This window comes from Prionailurus bengalensis, chromosome B2 (assembly GCF_016509475.1).
Source record: "Prionailurus bengalensis isolate Pbe53 chromosome B2, Fcat_Pben_1.1_paternal_pri, whole genome shotgun sequence".
Taxonomy (NCBI): Eukaryota; Metazoa; Chordata; class Mammalia; order Carnivora; family Felidae; genus Prionailurus; species Prionailurus bengalensis.
The window spans coordinates 44,838,897-44,852,414 of NC_057349.1; the positions used below are offsets into that span (position 1 = coordinate 44,838,897).

General features: G+C 36.0%; 1 protein-coding gene across 1 annotated transcript in view; it reads left to right on the plus strand.

The window, feature by feature from the left end:
• LOC122489601 (CD2 associated protein) overlaps window positions 1-13,518 on the plus strand; it is a 142,919-nt gene that overhangs the window by 104,114 nt on the left and 25,287 nt on the right. The window lies entirely within an intron of this gene.

Here is a 13,518-nt window from a genome sequence, read left to right on the forward strand (position 1 = left end):
ATAGTTTATATTAGGGTTCATTCCTGAGTTGTACATTTTATGAGTTTGGGCAAATGTATAATTTGACAAATGTGTAATACAATGTCTAACAGAATAGGTCTTATTATTCTAAGAATCTTCTCTGTTATTTCATCCCTCCCTTCCCTCAGCCCCTGGTGACCATTAATCTTTTTATTGTCTCCATAGTTTTGCAGAATGTCATATGGGTGGAATCATACAGTATGTAGCTTTTTCACTTTAATATGTGTTTAAGTTTTCTCCATGTCTTCATGACTTAACAGCTCATTTTCTTTTAGTGCTGATTAATATTCCATTATCTATCTATAGCACAGCTTATCCATATTTACCTACTGAAGGACATCTTGGTTGCTTCCAAACTTTATCAGTTATGAATAAAGATGCTATGTATAATTAAACATCCTTGTCAAGGTATTTGGTGGACATAAGCTTTTAGTTCACCTGGGCAAAAATAACCAAGGAGTATGATTGCCAGATCATATGTTAAAAGTATGTTTAGTTGTATAAGAAACTGTCACATCATCTTCCAGATTATGCCATTTTGCATTCCCATCAAGAATGAATAAAAGCTCCTGTTGATCCTTATCTGAGCCAGCTTTTGTTGTTATTGGGAACTGACCCCCCCCCCCCATTACAATTTTGGTATTATCTTCTACCCTTTTCATTCACTAAATACAGTAACCACATTCTTGTCCCTGAATATGCCATGTATTTTCATAGCTTTATCTCTTTCTCGTTATCTATGCTCAGCATGGGAAGTTTTTAGATTATTTTTTTCTTTATGTTTGAGAATGTTTTATTTGTCATGCAAAAACAACTTAGTAAAAGTATTTTTTAATTTCAGATGTAATATGGCTATTGTTAGGTCTGAGCATTGGATTGGTTTATTTTGGTGCCTGGTTATAATACCGGTCCTACATGAAAGACTCATTTTACAAAGATACTGAGAACTAAATGTAAGAACTATGTTGTTAACTTCATTACCTACATTATGATATTCCTTTTATAGTCTCCTCCATCAAGTAGGTAGGGATTTTATTAAAATGTAGTAACGACTTCCCATATTCCCTGAAATCAGTTGTGTGGATCCCATTAACAAAATGGAAGGTGATCCATTTTTAGATCATTTATCTGCTCAAAAACCTGGCTTGGTGAAGTAACAAGGACTGAATTTGCCCTCCTGAGTTGAACAACTAGAAGATTGGACAAAATAGATGAAATAGTGGTTTCAGGTATTGGACAATAGATCATTTAGGACTGTTATCACTGAAGGAAGTTATCACTGAGCCAGTAAGGCAAGTCCTAACATTACCCCAGCTTATTGTCTAGAAGCAGTTTATAGGCAGTAGAAAGGAAGAAGCCAAACAGAGTCTGGTTTTCCTCTAGAGCTGAGGAAACAGGAGAAAAGGAGTTTAGGGAGGTCAAAGCAGCTACCGTTTGTGGGGCAGAGTGCCAGAATAGAGGGAACTGCACAGAGAACATTCTGAGATCTCAGTACAGCTTACCATGAGGCTTTGGCTGAGTACTGTGAATTATATACACATGAAAGGAAACTTCCACAGGTAGAGAAATAACTACTAGAAAACATTTGGTGAAGCAGTTTTTGGAACTCACTAATAGTTCATGTTCCCACAAGCCACAGGGGAAAGACTTCATAAAGTGTAGGATGGAGTCCATAAAAGATTATATCACCTTAGACTAAAGTCGTCTTCACATTTACCTTGGAAGCAGATTGAACTATTTCCTGAACAGGATTCTATACAATTTGGAAGAGTATAACACCTGAGAGTGTTAAATATATAGTGTCTGGGGCGCCTGGGTGGCTCAGTCGGCCGACTTCAGCTCAGGTCATGATCTCGTGGTCCGTGAGTTTGAGCCCCGCGTCGGGCTCTGTGTTGACAGCTCAGAGCCTGGAGTCTGTTTCGGATTCTGTGTCTCCCTCTTTCTCTGACCCTCCCCCGTTCATGCTCTGTCTCTCCCTGTCTCAAAAATAAACGTTAAAAAAAAAATTAAAAAAAAAAAAATAGTGTCCATTATCTGATAAAAAATTATTAGGCATGGAAAGAAGCAGGATAATAGCAACCTGTAACTAGAAGAATTAGTCAATGAAACAGACCCAGAAATGGCAAGAGATGATGGAAATAGCAAGGACATTAAAACAGCTATTATAGGGGCACCTGGGTGGCTCAGTTGGTTGTGTCCAACTTCACTTCTGGTCATGATCTCATGATTCATGGGTTCAAGCCCCATGTCAGGCTCTGTGCTGACAGCTCGGAACCTGGAACCTGCTTTGGATTCTGTCTCCCTCTCTTTCTGCCCATCCCTTGCTCGTGCTCTCTCTCTCTCTCTCTCTCAAAAATAAACATTAAGAAGAAATTTAAAAAAAGAATGGAGTTTAAATCTTGACTATTTCCTGCCCGTGCCAACATGTAGATTTTCTCAAACCTGCTTAGCAGTTTTCTGCCCCCTAATTTCTCAGAGATACCTGAATGCTGGCCATATTATGCTTCATTAGAATAATAATATCAACACTTTTGAAGCAGAGGTTTTTCCTCCTGCTGTTTGGAAAACGTTTCTTGGACATACCTCTCAGTAACCCACTCCATTCTCAATGACTTGTTCTTGGTATGAACTATGTATGAAAGGAAGGGAGCAACTGATGTTTATTTTGGAGTGCCAGGCTGTGAGGCATATAAATGTGTAGGAGCTCTATTAGGCTTGTAAGTCATTTAAGTGTTTACCTTTATGTACATGTTCTCCTTGGTAGCCTCAGTCACATCCATAGGAAGGGCATAATGGGCTAAAGTCCAGCCATTCAACACTTACTGGTAGAGGCAGTGAATCTGCGCTCACTTGCTTGAGGAGCATTTTTCTCTAGAGTTTCTATACCTGCAAGTGTTAAGACCGGGTTTGTTATTTTTCAGTCAGTTCATAAGCAGAACATAACCAGATGGCATACACCTCCAGGCAGGAAGTAAACACCAATATGTTAATATTGGCAGTATTGTTTCCTAATTAGAATAGGAAGGGAGAGTTGTGCTGGTGGATGTTCCTCTTGAGTTTTTTTGTCTCTGTATCTGACATTAAGGGAGACAAGTTATTGTTGCTGGGGAAATGTAGTCACATGCTAGGAATTCATTGCTAATACACGAGACTACAGATTTTCAGGGTCTAGTTGGCCGATTTCTGGGACTCTGAACCCCAGTAGATTGAATTGTGAATCTTACCCTATCTTTTGGAAACAGTTGTACTTTACTATGTAAGATTTTCTCTTGCAGAAGGTTGCGTGACTGCTGCTGGTTCCCACACAAAGGTCCAGTAGCATCATTAATTAATTCATTCGCTCAATTGCTGAACTAAAAATTAATAAAGACTATCAGAGTTGGATTTTTGTTTTATTTTTGATTCTTCGGACAGTCAGATATATAAAGCTCATGGCTTAACCATCATCTGCATTCTGCTGATTCCCAGTCAGTTTGGATTTGTTCATATTCATTGCTGTTTGTACTTTGATTTGTTTGTATTTCATATTTTCTACCTATATGTGTGTCTGTGTGTGTGTGTGTGTGTGTATTTTATATGGTTTTTTTTTAATGTTTATTTATTTTTGAGAGAAAGGAAGACAGAGCGTGAGCAAGGGAGGGGCAGAGAGAGAGGGAGACAGAGAATCTGAAGCAGACTCCAGGCTCGGAGCTGTTAGGACAGAGCCTGATTCGGGGCTCGAACCCACGAACCGTGAGGTCATGACCTGAGCTGAAGTCGGGTGCTTAACCGACTGAGCCACCCAGGCACCCCATACTTATATTTTTAACGAATTTCTTTTATGGAGGGCCTACTGGTAGAACATGTTTTGTTTATTTTTTTCTCCTCATTCTTGGTATTTTTGCCTTACGTTGAATTCCAAGCTGGCAAAATTGGTCTTGGTACATAATTGAACATATTGCCTGTAAGTCTGGAGGTCTTGTTTGCTTAGGAGTGTTCTCTTCTTCCTATGAGCCAGTAAAAGGAATGCAGAGTAAAAACTTAATGGAATTGAAATGTGACAAAAATGTGCAGTTTTCTATTCATGTGCTGGCTATGGATAGTATTCTTCATATTACAGAGTTATTTGGAAATCAGTATTCAAAATATGCTTTTCAATTAGTATGTGCTCTGGAATTTTGGTGTAATACAATTTAGTATGGAATTAAAATCAAGATCTGTGTGTTTGACTCATTTAGCGGCAGTTATTATTGGAGACCCTGAACTCAAATGCATGCCTTTTTATCTGTGATGCAGTCTGTAGTACAGACTCTTGAGTTGAGACACCTGTGGTAGAACTCTATTGTATTATATATTTAGTATGCTTACCAAAAAGGAAATAGTACTTATCTCTAATGTTCTACAAAGAATATTTTGGTATCTATAATATATCACTCCTGTTTGAACCTAAAAATAATCTTGACCTCTTAAGAAGTAGCAAATATTCTTTATTATACTTAACCCACACATGGGACAGACTTTTAATAAATGTCAAATATGCAATAACATAAAACCAATAAATATGTATGTATGAGGCAACTGGCTCATGTTAATCACTAGGATTTAATTTTTTTTTCTATTTTAAGTGATACTCTAATAATTCTAGTTGAATAGTTAACATGTGCATGGTAATGAGGAGATTGTAATTATTCAGAGACTTAGAAAATGAGCATAATGTGTTGACTGGAAAAGAGAAGGTGGTTCCAGACCACAGAAAGAATGTGAAAAGAATGAGAGAAAGCATATTCAAGAAATGGATATAGGTAACTTAGGAAGCTAGAAATTAGCTAGAAATGTAGCGTGGTGCAGTTGTTTTTGGTCTTGGTGGCATATTAGAATTACCTGGGTGTCTTTTAAAAATATGCTGATACTAAGGATCCTCTCCAGAATTTTTATAAGGTAGAACTCAGATAGTAGTATTTTTTTTTAATATTTATCTATTTTGCGGGGGAGCACCGGCGGGGGAGGGGCAGAGAGGAGGACAGAAGATCTGCACTGACAGGTTGACAGCAGTGAGCCCTATGTGGAGCTCGAACTCACAAACAGCGAGATTGTGACCTCAGCCAAAGTCGGTCGCTCAACTGACTGAGCCACCTAGACGCCCCTCAGGTAGTAGTATTTTTAAAGCTCTTCTCAGGATTCTAATCTGAAGATAAAACTAAGAACCACTTATGTAGTTCATAAAAGGCCTTTAAATGCTATGGCAAAGAGTTGTATTTAACTATCTGTTTATATGTTGCCTTGCACCAAAAAGGATTTAAAGTAGTGATAAGGATTTCAGAATTTATATCATGGAAATAAAGGGTATATGCACATGTTTCATATAAATATGTGTTGGTCATTATGATGCATGGCACATGAACTTAATATATTTGAACATTTTCTGTTGCATTTGGGAAAAAACTCTAGCCTACAGTGTTTTCTTCCCAAAAGCAGACTTTCTTGACCACATTAGCCTTAGTATATAGCCTACCAGATTTTGAGTGATCTGGCTCCCTATTGAGTTTTCTCTTGTTAACTGTTTGTGGTCGGCTCCCCCAGTGTATAACATTCATAGAATATCAGTTTTCTGCCCTCCCAGTTGCATGGTATAGTATCCTTTTCCTGGCATCTCATCTTTATCTTGCACTCCTTCAGATTCTTTCCATACGTGATTCCTTCTCATTTTTTCAGATTCCAGCTTAAAACAGCCATCTTAATGTCACCTCTTTGACATTAGTCTTTTCTTTATTACTCTGTCTAAAAGTAGTTATTTCTCATTATTGTATGTTACATGTACATTAGGTATTTTTTGTATATTGTCTTTTTCCCACATTTGACTAAACCACTAAACCCTATGGGGCAAAGGTGTAGTGTGTGTGTGTGTCTGAATCTTATTAGACATTGGTTCTGTAGTTTCTTGCAAAATAATAATGAATAAGGGATATTTAATACAATAATTACTATGTAATTGGAAGGCTTTTAAAAACTGGTGTGACATGTTCAGATAGGTTTTTCTGAAACTGTTTTAGTGCTATTTGAATAGTTTGGTGATGGTATGGATAAAAAGGAAATTGGAATGGTTTCAGAGCAAAGAATAAAAATCCTTATTCAAACTGAAACAATAGGGAAACAGTCTCATATAATTGGAAGTCTAGAAGTAGGAGTCTTATGACCCTCCATTGAATAATTTCATTATGGACCTGGATTATATCTCTCTCCATTTGCCATCTTTATTGTCTACTTTGTCTTCAGATTGGTTTCCCTTGAGGTCACAGGAATGCTGACTGTGACCATCAGGGCAACCTGATATTTTGTCCATTTAATAGGAAAGAGGAAAACCTCTCCACACCTGTGGAAAGTAAGTCCTCTTCAGTTTCTTGGACCAATTTGGGGTACATGTTCAATTCCAGATAAATGTAAAAAGAATGCTGTCTATTTAATAGCTTGGTATGATCGTATGAAGGTAGGATAGATTTGAGTGAATCAGCTACATTATCTGCTAAAGATGTTGAGATATATTCAGGCTCTCCCATAAGGGAGGTGGTTTAGGTTTATAGTAGTACATCTTGTTGACTAATTAGATCCTAACGGTTGTGAGGATGGGAAAATGAGATGTGATTTATAAAATAAAATAAAGACAGTTTCTAGGAGAAAATACATGAGTTCAGCTTTTGATACACGGTTTGATATGAATATAGGAAATATGGGATGAATCTTTTTTTTTAAAAAAATTTTTTTTTTTTAACGTTTATTTATTTTTGAGACAGAGAGAGACAGAGCATGAACAGGGGAGGGGCAGAGAGAGAGGGAGACACAGAATCTGAAACAGGCTCCAGGCTCTGAGCTGTCAGCACAGAGCCTGACGCGGGGCTCGAACTCACGGACCGTGAGATCATGACCTGAGCCGAAGTCGGACGCTTAACCGACCGAGCCACCCAGGCGCCCCTATGGGATGAATCTTGTTGAGAGTTTGTATTAAGCATTTATTTGTAAGGTGCTGTCTTGGAAGTTAGCTAGTTAGATTTATGGATACAGGTAAGGGTGTTCAAGAAGGTTGCTTAAAATCATAATAGGAAGAGTTTAGCTTAGAGTCTTAGAATATGTACATTTGAGAAATTGTTAGATGAACTGGAACTCTTGAAGAAAACTGATGAGTGATCATATAGACAGGCAGAGAATGATCTGAGTGAGAATAACTGGAAAGGTTGTGTGAAATATATACATATATACTAGACATAGGAGAGCTGTGAAGGGTATAAGAAGTTACAGGGTCAAGATGTAGGAGAGGAGGGGAGCCCAGGAAAGTGAGCCTGGCATTTGAGCCTGTGTTTCCTTTTGAGGCATTTGCCATTTCTGAAAGTGCTAGCTGAGACTATGAAAAGAACTTTCAATGTATTTTTGGGTTTGAGAAGACAAAAATTGGAGTTTAGGGCCCACAGAAAAGGAGATACATTAGTAGACTCTTGAACTTTAATTGGGTTCCAAAAAAGACTCCGTTTAATAAGAAGTGTGAAATGGAAGTAGAACTAGCTCTCAAAAGCACTGAAGCCCACGTGCTGATTGTCTCAGTCTGATTGGAAGAGAAGGTGCTCTGGGATTTTACCGTGGCTTCGCCTCGCTGCCTGAAGCAAAGTAAACCCTTATTCCCTGGAGAAGAAGACAGCATCTAGAATTTTAAATTATCTTTGTATATTTTCACACAAATGTTTTATGTCTCTTACTCATAGAGAAATAACCAGGCATACTTGGAGATACGACACATGACTAGAAACAGAAAATAAACCTGGTCCACAGTGTTCTAGGTATTTGAAATATCAGACACAGGCTATAAAGTATCTATGCCTAATTTATGTTCAAAATAATAAAAGATGTAATTGATAATTTTGGCATAACTAAAAACCATGTAAGTGTAAATGAATTTGTGTAACTATAAAATATACAGTGGACCCTTGAACAATGTAGGGGTTGGGGCGCTGGCCCACTGTACGTACAAGTTTGACTCAACAAAAACTTAACCAATAGCCTACTGTTCACCAGAAGTTTTACTGATAACAGCAATCGATCAACACATATTCTGTACGTTATATATAATATGTACTGTATTCTCACAGTAAAGTAGAAAAAAAATGTTAAAATCATAAGGGAGAAGAAATACCTTTATAGTACTGGACTGTATTTAAAAAATCTGTATATAGGTAGGCCTGCACAGTTCAAACATGTTGTTCAGGGTCAACTGGATATGATATATGTGTGTGGGTATATGTTAATATATATGCGTATGTGTTTTCAAAAGAAAATTTCTGAATTGAAGCTTATGGTGGGAAGAAAGATGGAAAATATAGAAAAGATCTTAATAGACATATAGAATAGAATGAAAAGGTTTAATGTACATGTAATTGAAGATCCAGATGGGGGAGGAGAGAGAAGGGACTAGAAACCTTATTTGAAGGTATAATGGTTTCCAGTCTTCCAAAAATGATGAAGCAAAAAGCTACAGAATCAAGAAATACTGTGGAGCCCAGTCTGGATATATACAAAGAAAACTACTCCATATACTCACTATTAGTCATGCTGCTATAAGCAAAAAATAATATTGAAAACAGCCAGAGAATAAGACACATTTAATTTTAGAGTAACAAAAAGAAGAGTGACAGTTGCTTCTCATTGGAAAAAGTTTGAAGCTGAAAGACCATAGAATCATGTCACCAAAGTGTTAAAGGAAATAACTGCTAACCTATAATTATATTGCCAATGAAAATATCTTCAGGAAAAAAAGATGAAGTAAGACATTTTTAGGCCAGTCAAATCTGAGAGAATTTATCTCTGGCATGCCAGTACTTTAGGCAGTTTTAAAGGATGTTATTCAGGCAGAATGGAAATGATTCCAAATACCAACTGGGAGATCCAGAAATCAAGAGCAACAGAAAAGCTTAAATAGGGATGCTTGGGTAGCTCAGTTGGTTAAGCTTCCACCTCTTGATTTCCAGCTCAGGTCAAGATCTCATGATTCATAAGTTCAGGCCCTGTGTTGGGCAGTGAGCTGGCAGCACAGAGCCTGCTTGGGACTCTCTGTCTCCTCTCTCTGCCCCTCTCCCTTTTGCACGTGTGTGCGTTCCCTCGCTCTACCTCTTTCAAAATAAATACACTTTAAAAAATGCTTAAATAGATAGGTAAATCTAAATATTTACTGTATAAAATGTTAATAATGCCTTCTGGACATTTATAGAAATAAAAATGCAACAAGGCAGCAGGGGTGTAAATGGAGTTAAAGTGTTAGGGCCAGTAGAAAAATTTATATATGACTTCAAGGATATGTGCTGTAATCGCTAGGCAGTTACAAAAAAATAATGTATAAAAAGATAATGGGAGAACATAGAATAATGAAAATACAAAAAAGCAAGGAGAGAAAATGAAACAGACCAAGCAAGAAAAAATAAATACTAAGTAATTACAGAAAATATAACTGGACTAAACATTCCAGTTAAAAGAAAAATTGCTAGACTCAAAAAAAAGAAAAAAGAAATCCAACCATATTCTGCTAACAAGAGACATACCTTAATGATAAGAATTCAGGAATGATTAAAAGAGTAGACAAAAATATGCCAGACAAATGCCAGTCAAAAGAAAGCTGGTCTAATTATAGAAATAGCTGACAAAGTAGTCAGGGTAACAAGAAGCATTTAGGAGGACTTTAAGTCCTTGTGATTTATAAGCAAAGTTGCCATTGTAGTAGCGAAAAGATGAATTAAATGAGTGATACTGATATCCATATAAGAAGTAAGTCTTAACCTCTACCTCTCATTGTACCTAAATTTGAATCCAGAAATAGATTGATAGGTACCTGCCTTATGACCAAAGTTGCAACTATGGAGAAGTGGTAAAGGGCATTCTTCAGTAAGTGAAACTTATATCTTAAACCTACCATATAAATACCTTATACCTTACCTAGTAGCTTCTACCTACTTTACAGTATGCATTAAAAAAGGCAGTTCTATGTGGGTGGTGGTGCCACAAATATTTTGCAAGATACCATAAGCTAGTATTTCTGTGCACTTGGAGTAGGAAACTGTTTCTTTAACGGGATGTATACATACGCACACATACACATGCACGCGTGCACACACACACACACACACACACACACCCTACCACATCTTCCTTATCCATTTGTCTGTTGATGGACACTTAACTGGCTCTGTATCTTGACTATTGCAAATAATGCTGTTATGAACCGGGATGCATATTATCTTTTAGTATATTTATTTTCTTTAGGTAAATAACTAGTAATGCAATTATTAGATCATATGGTATTTCCGTTTTTAGTTTTTTGAGAATTTTATCTATTCTTACTCATGCAGGAGGGAACTAAGCCTCATCTGAATTAACAGATGGATTAATTTACTACATACAGTGTTAATAATGTATTTTCATATTCTGTAATAAGATGTGGAATTTTTCATTTATGTTGATGGCATTTTTTTAGCTGCTGTATATTTTAGCTGTTTTCAATAAAATTATACTCTTATGATAATTCTTTTCTCTATTTAAATTATAACATCTGTATCTTACATATTTCTTTCTTTGGGCATTTGAAGAAATAACATAAGACTTTTTTTTCTTAAATTTCTTCTTGTTTTTGGTGAATTTCTACCTAAACTAAAATTCTGCTGTGCACAGTTGGATATCCACGTACAAAAGAATGAAATTGAACCCCTGCCTCATACCATACATAAAATCTGACTGAAAACAGATCCTTCACCTAAATTATGAGGTACAAAACTAAAGCTCTTAGAAGAAAACATAGGGCTAAATCTTGATCGCCTTGGGCTTGGCAATGGATTCTTAGATATGACACCAAAAGCTCAGACAACAAAAGAAAAAAAAAGCTAGTGGTATATATATATACAATGGAGTATTACTCGGCAATCAAAAAGAATGAGATCTTGCCATTTGCAACCACATGGATGGAACTAGAGGGTATCATGTTAAGCGAAATTAATCAGAGAAAGACAGGTATCATATGACTTCACTCATGAGGAATTTAAGGTACAAAACAGATGAACATAAGGGAAGGGAAGCAAAAATAATATAAAAACATAAGACTCTTAAATATAGAGAACAGAAGGTTGCTGGAGGGGTTGTGGGAATGGGGATGGGCTAAATGGGTAAGGGGCATTAAGGAAGACACTTGTTGGGATGAACACTGGGGATTATACATAGGGGATGAATCATTGGAATCTACTCCTGAAATCATTGTTGTACTACATGCTAACTAACTTGGATATAAATTTAAAAAGTAATTAATTTTAAAAAAGAAAAAGCTAAATTGTAATTCATTAAAATTAAGGACTTTTGTGCACTGAAGGGACATTATGAAGAAAGTGAAAGATTTACCACAGAATGGGAGGAAATATTTGCATAAATCCTATATTTGGTATCAGGAATATATAATGGGTTTGGTATTATATATAAAGAGTCGTTACAACTCAGCAAAAAGACAGCCTAATCCAAAAATGGGCAAAGGACTGAAATAGACATTTTTCCAAAGGAGATACACAAATGACTAATAAGTACATGACAAGATATTCAACATCATTAATTATTAGGGAATTGCAAACCAAAATGACAATGAGCTACTGCTTCACACTCACTAGGATTGTTGTATTAATAATAAAAATGGAAATAACAAGTGTTAACATGGACATGGAGCAGTTGGACCCCTCATAACACTCCTGATGTGAATGTAAAATCTTGCAGCTGCTGTGAAAAACAGTTTGGTAGTTCTTCATAAAGTTAAACATGGAATTACTATATGATCCGGCCATTGCTCCTAGATACTTACCCAAAAGAATGGAATACAGATACTCAAATATTTGCATGCAAATGTTCATAATGGCCAAGAGGTGGGAAAAACCCGGATATCCTTCAACAGATGAATGGGTTGTGCTGTATGCATATAGTGGTTATTACTCAGTCACAAAAAAGAATTTAATGATGATACATACTACATTGAGAATGGACCTTGAAAACACTATGCTATGGGAAATGAGCCAGACACAGAAGGTTACATACTGGATGAGTCCTTGTATTCGAAATGCCCAGAATACATAAATCTGTAGAGACAGAAGGAGGTTGGTGATTGCCAGGGGATGGGTAGAGGAGCAAATGGGGAGTAACTGAATAACGGGAACCAGACTTTTCTTTTGGAGTGATGAGTTTTGGAACTTGAGAAAGGTGGTTGTTACATAACATTGTGAATGTACTAACTGGCACTGAATTTTTCGCTTTAAAATGGTTAATTTTATGTTATATAAATTCCACCTCAATAAAACTAAATAAAACCTCGTACATTGACATCATATATGATAAATCAGCATACTGTAGTTGATTTAGTCATGGCTGTACCAGGAATGATGAATCTTAGTTTTGTCACCTTTCATTTCCATGAATATTAAATGTATTCTTTTGTTTTAGAATAGACTACACAGTTTAATTGATTTCAAGCTGTTATTTATGTATCTGTTAAAAGAAGTATGTTCAGTTAATCAGTGAACTTCTATTTGACCTTCAGTATTTTTCCTCATATTTTATATAAAACATCTTTCTTAATATTTTCTACAAATTTAATTGACTGTTTCAACTGATACAGATGGCTATGTTGGTTTATAGTTAGGATTGGGTGGTATAATTATGATGTAATTATATGATGCATTGTTTGTTTTGAGGCCATTTAAAATTGGATTTTTGTACCAAATGATGATCGTGGTTTTAATAGACTAAGCTGTATTTTCAAATGATCCAAGGAAACTATACATAAATAGTAAAACTGAAACAATGGTAGTTTGTATTTTCATTATTATTAAATTAAATCTCTTATTTTGAATGAGGGGGTTTACCTGTGGCTTGCAGTATTCAAGATTCATAATCAGCAGTTTCCTATTGGTGTGAAATTATTTGTGGTCCTGTGATATTCTTTACGGTCCTGTGATATTCTTTACAAAGACCAAGTAAATTTTGAAAATTACTCAGTATGGCACCTAAGAGTTTCTTCTTTTTGCATTATATGTGTTAGACACATTTTTGCTGACTCCTGTGTTATCATGAATATCTAGTATGTATGCACCTGTGTCAATTAAAAAAATAACCTCTTTTGCCCACGCCTCCACCCACTTACCCTCTGGCAACCACCAGTTTGTTCTCTGGAATTTAAGAGTCACGTGTCAATTTTAATACTTGTTCTTAGTACCTGAAAGATCAGGAATCAAGTATGTCATTATATATAGTATCATGCCTTTTTGGTGATAAAATTATTTTTATTAACATGGCATAAAACTGTTCCCTGTGTTGTTTATTTCCAGCATATTTTATCTACTTCATAGGGTTTTTAAGGGTGTTAATAAACTGGAAAAAAATGAAATTGTGTTAATGCATTCCTAGTACAATTATGAGGGTTATAAGTACAAGTCTGTAATTTTCTCTCCTGTGTCTAATCAAGCT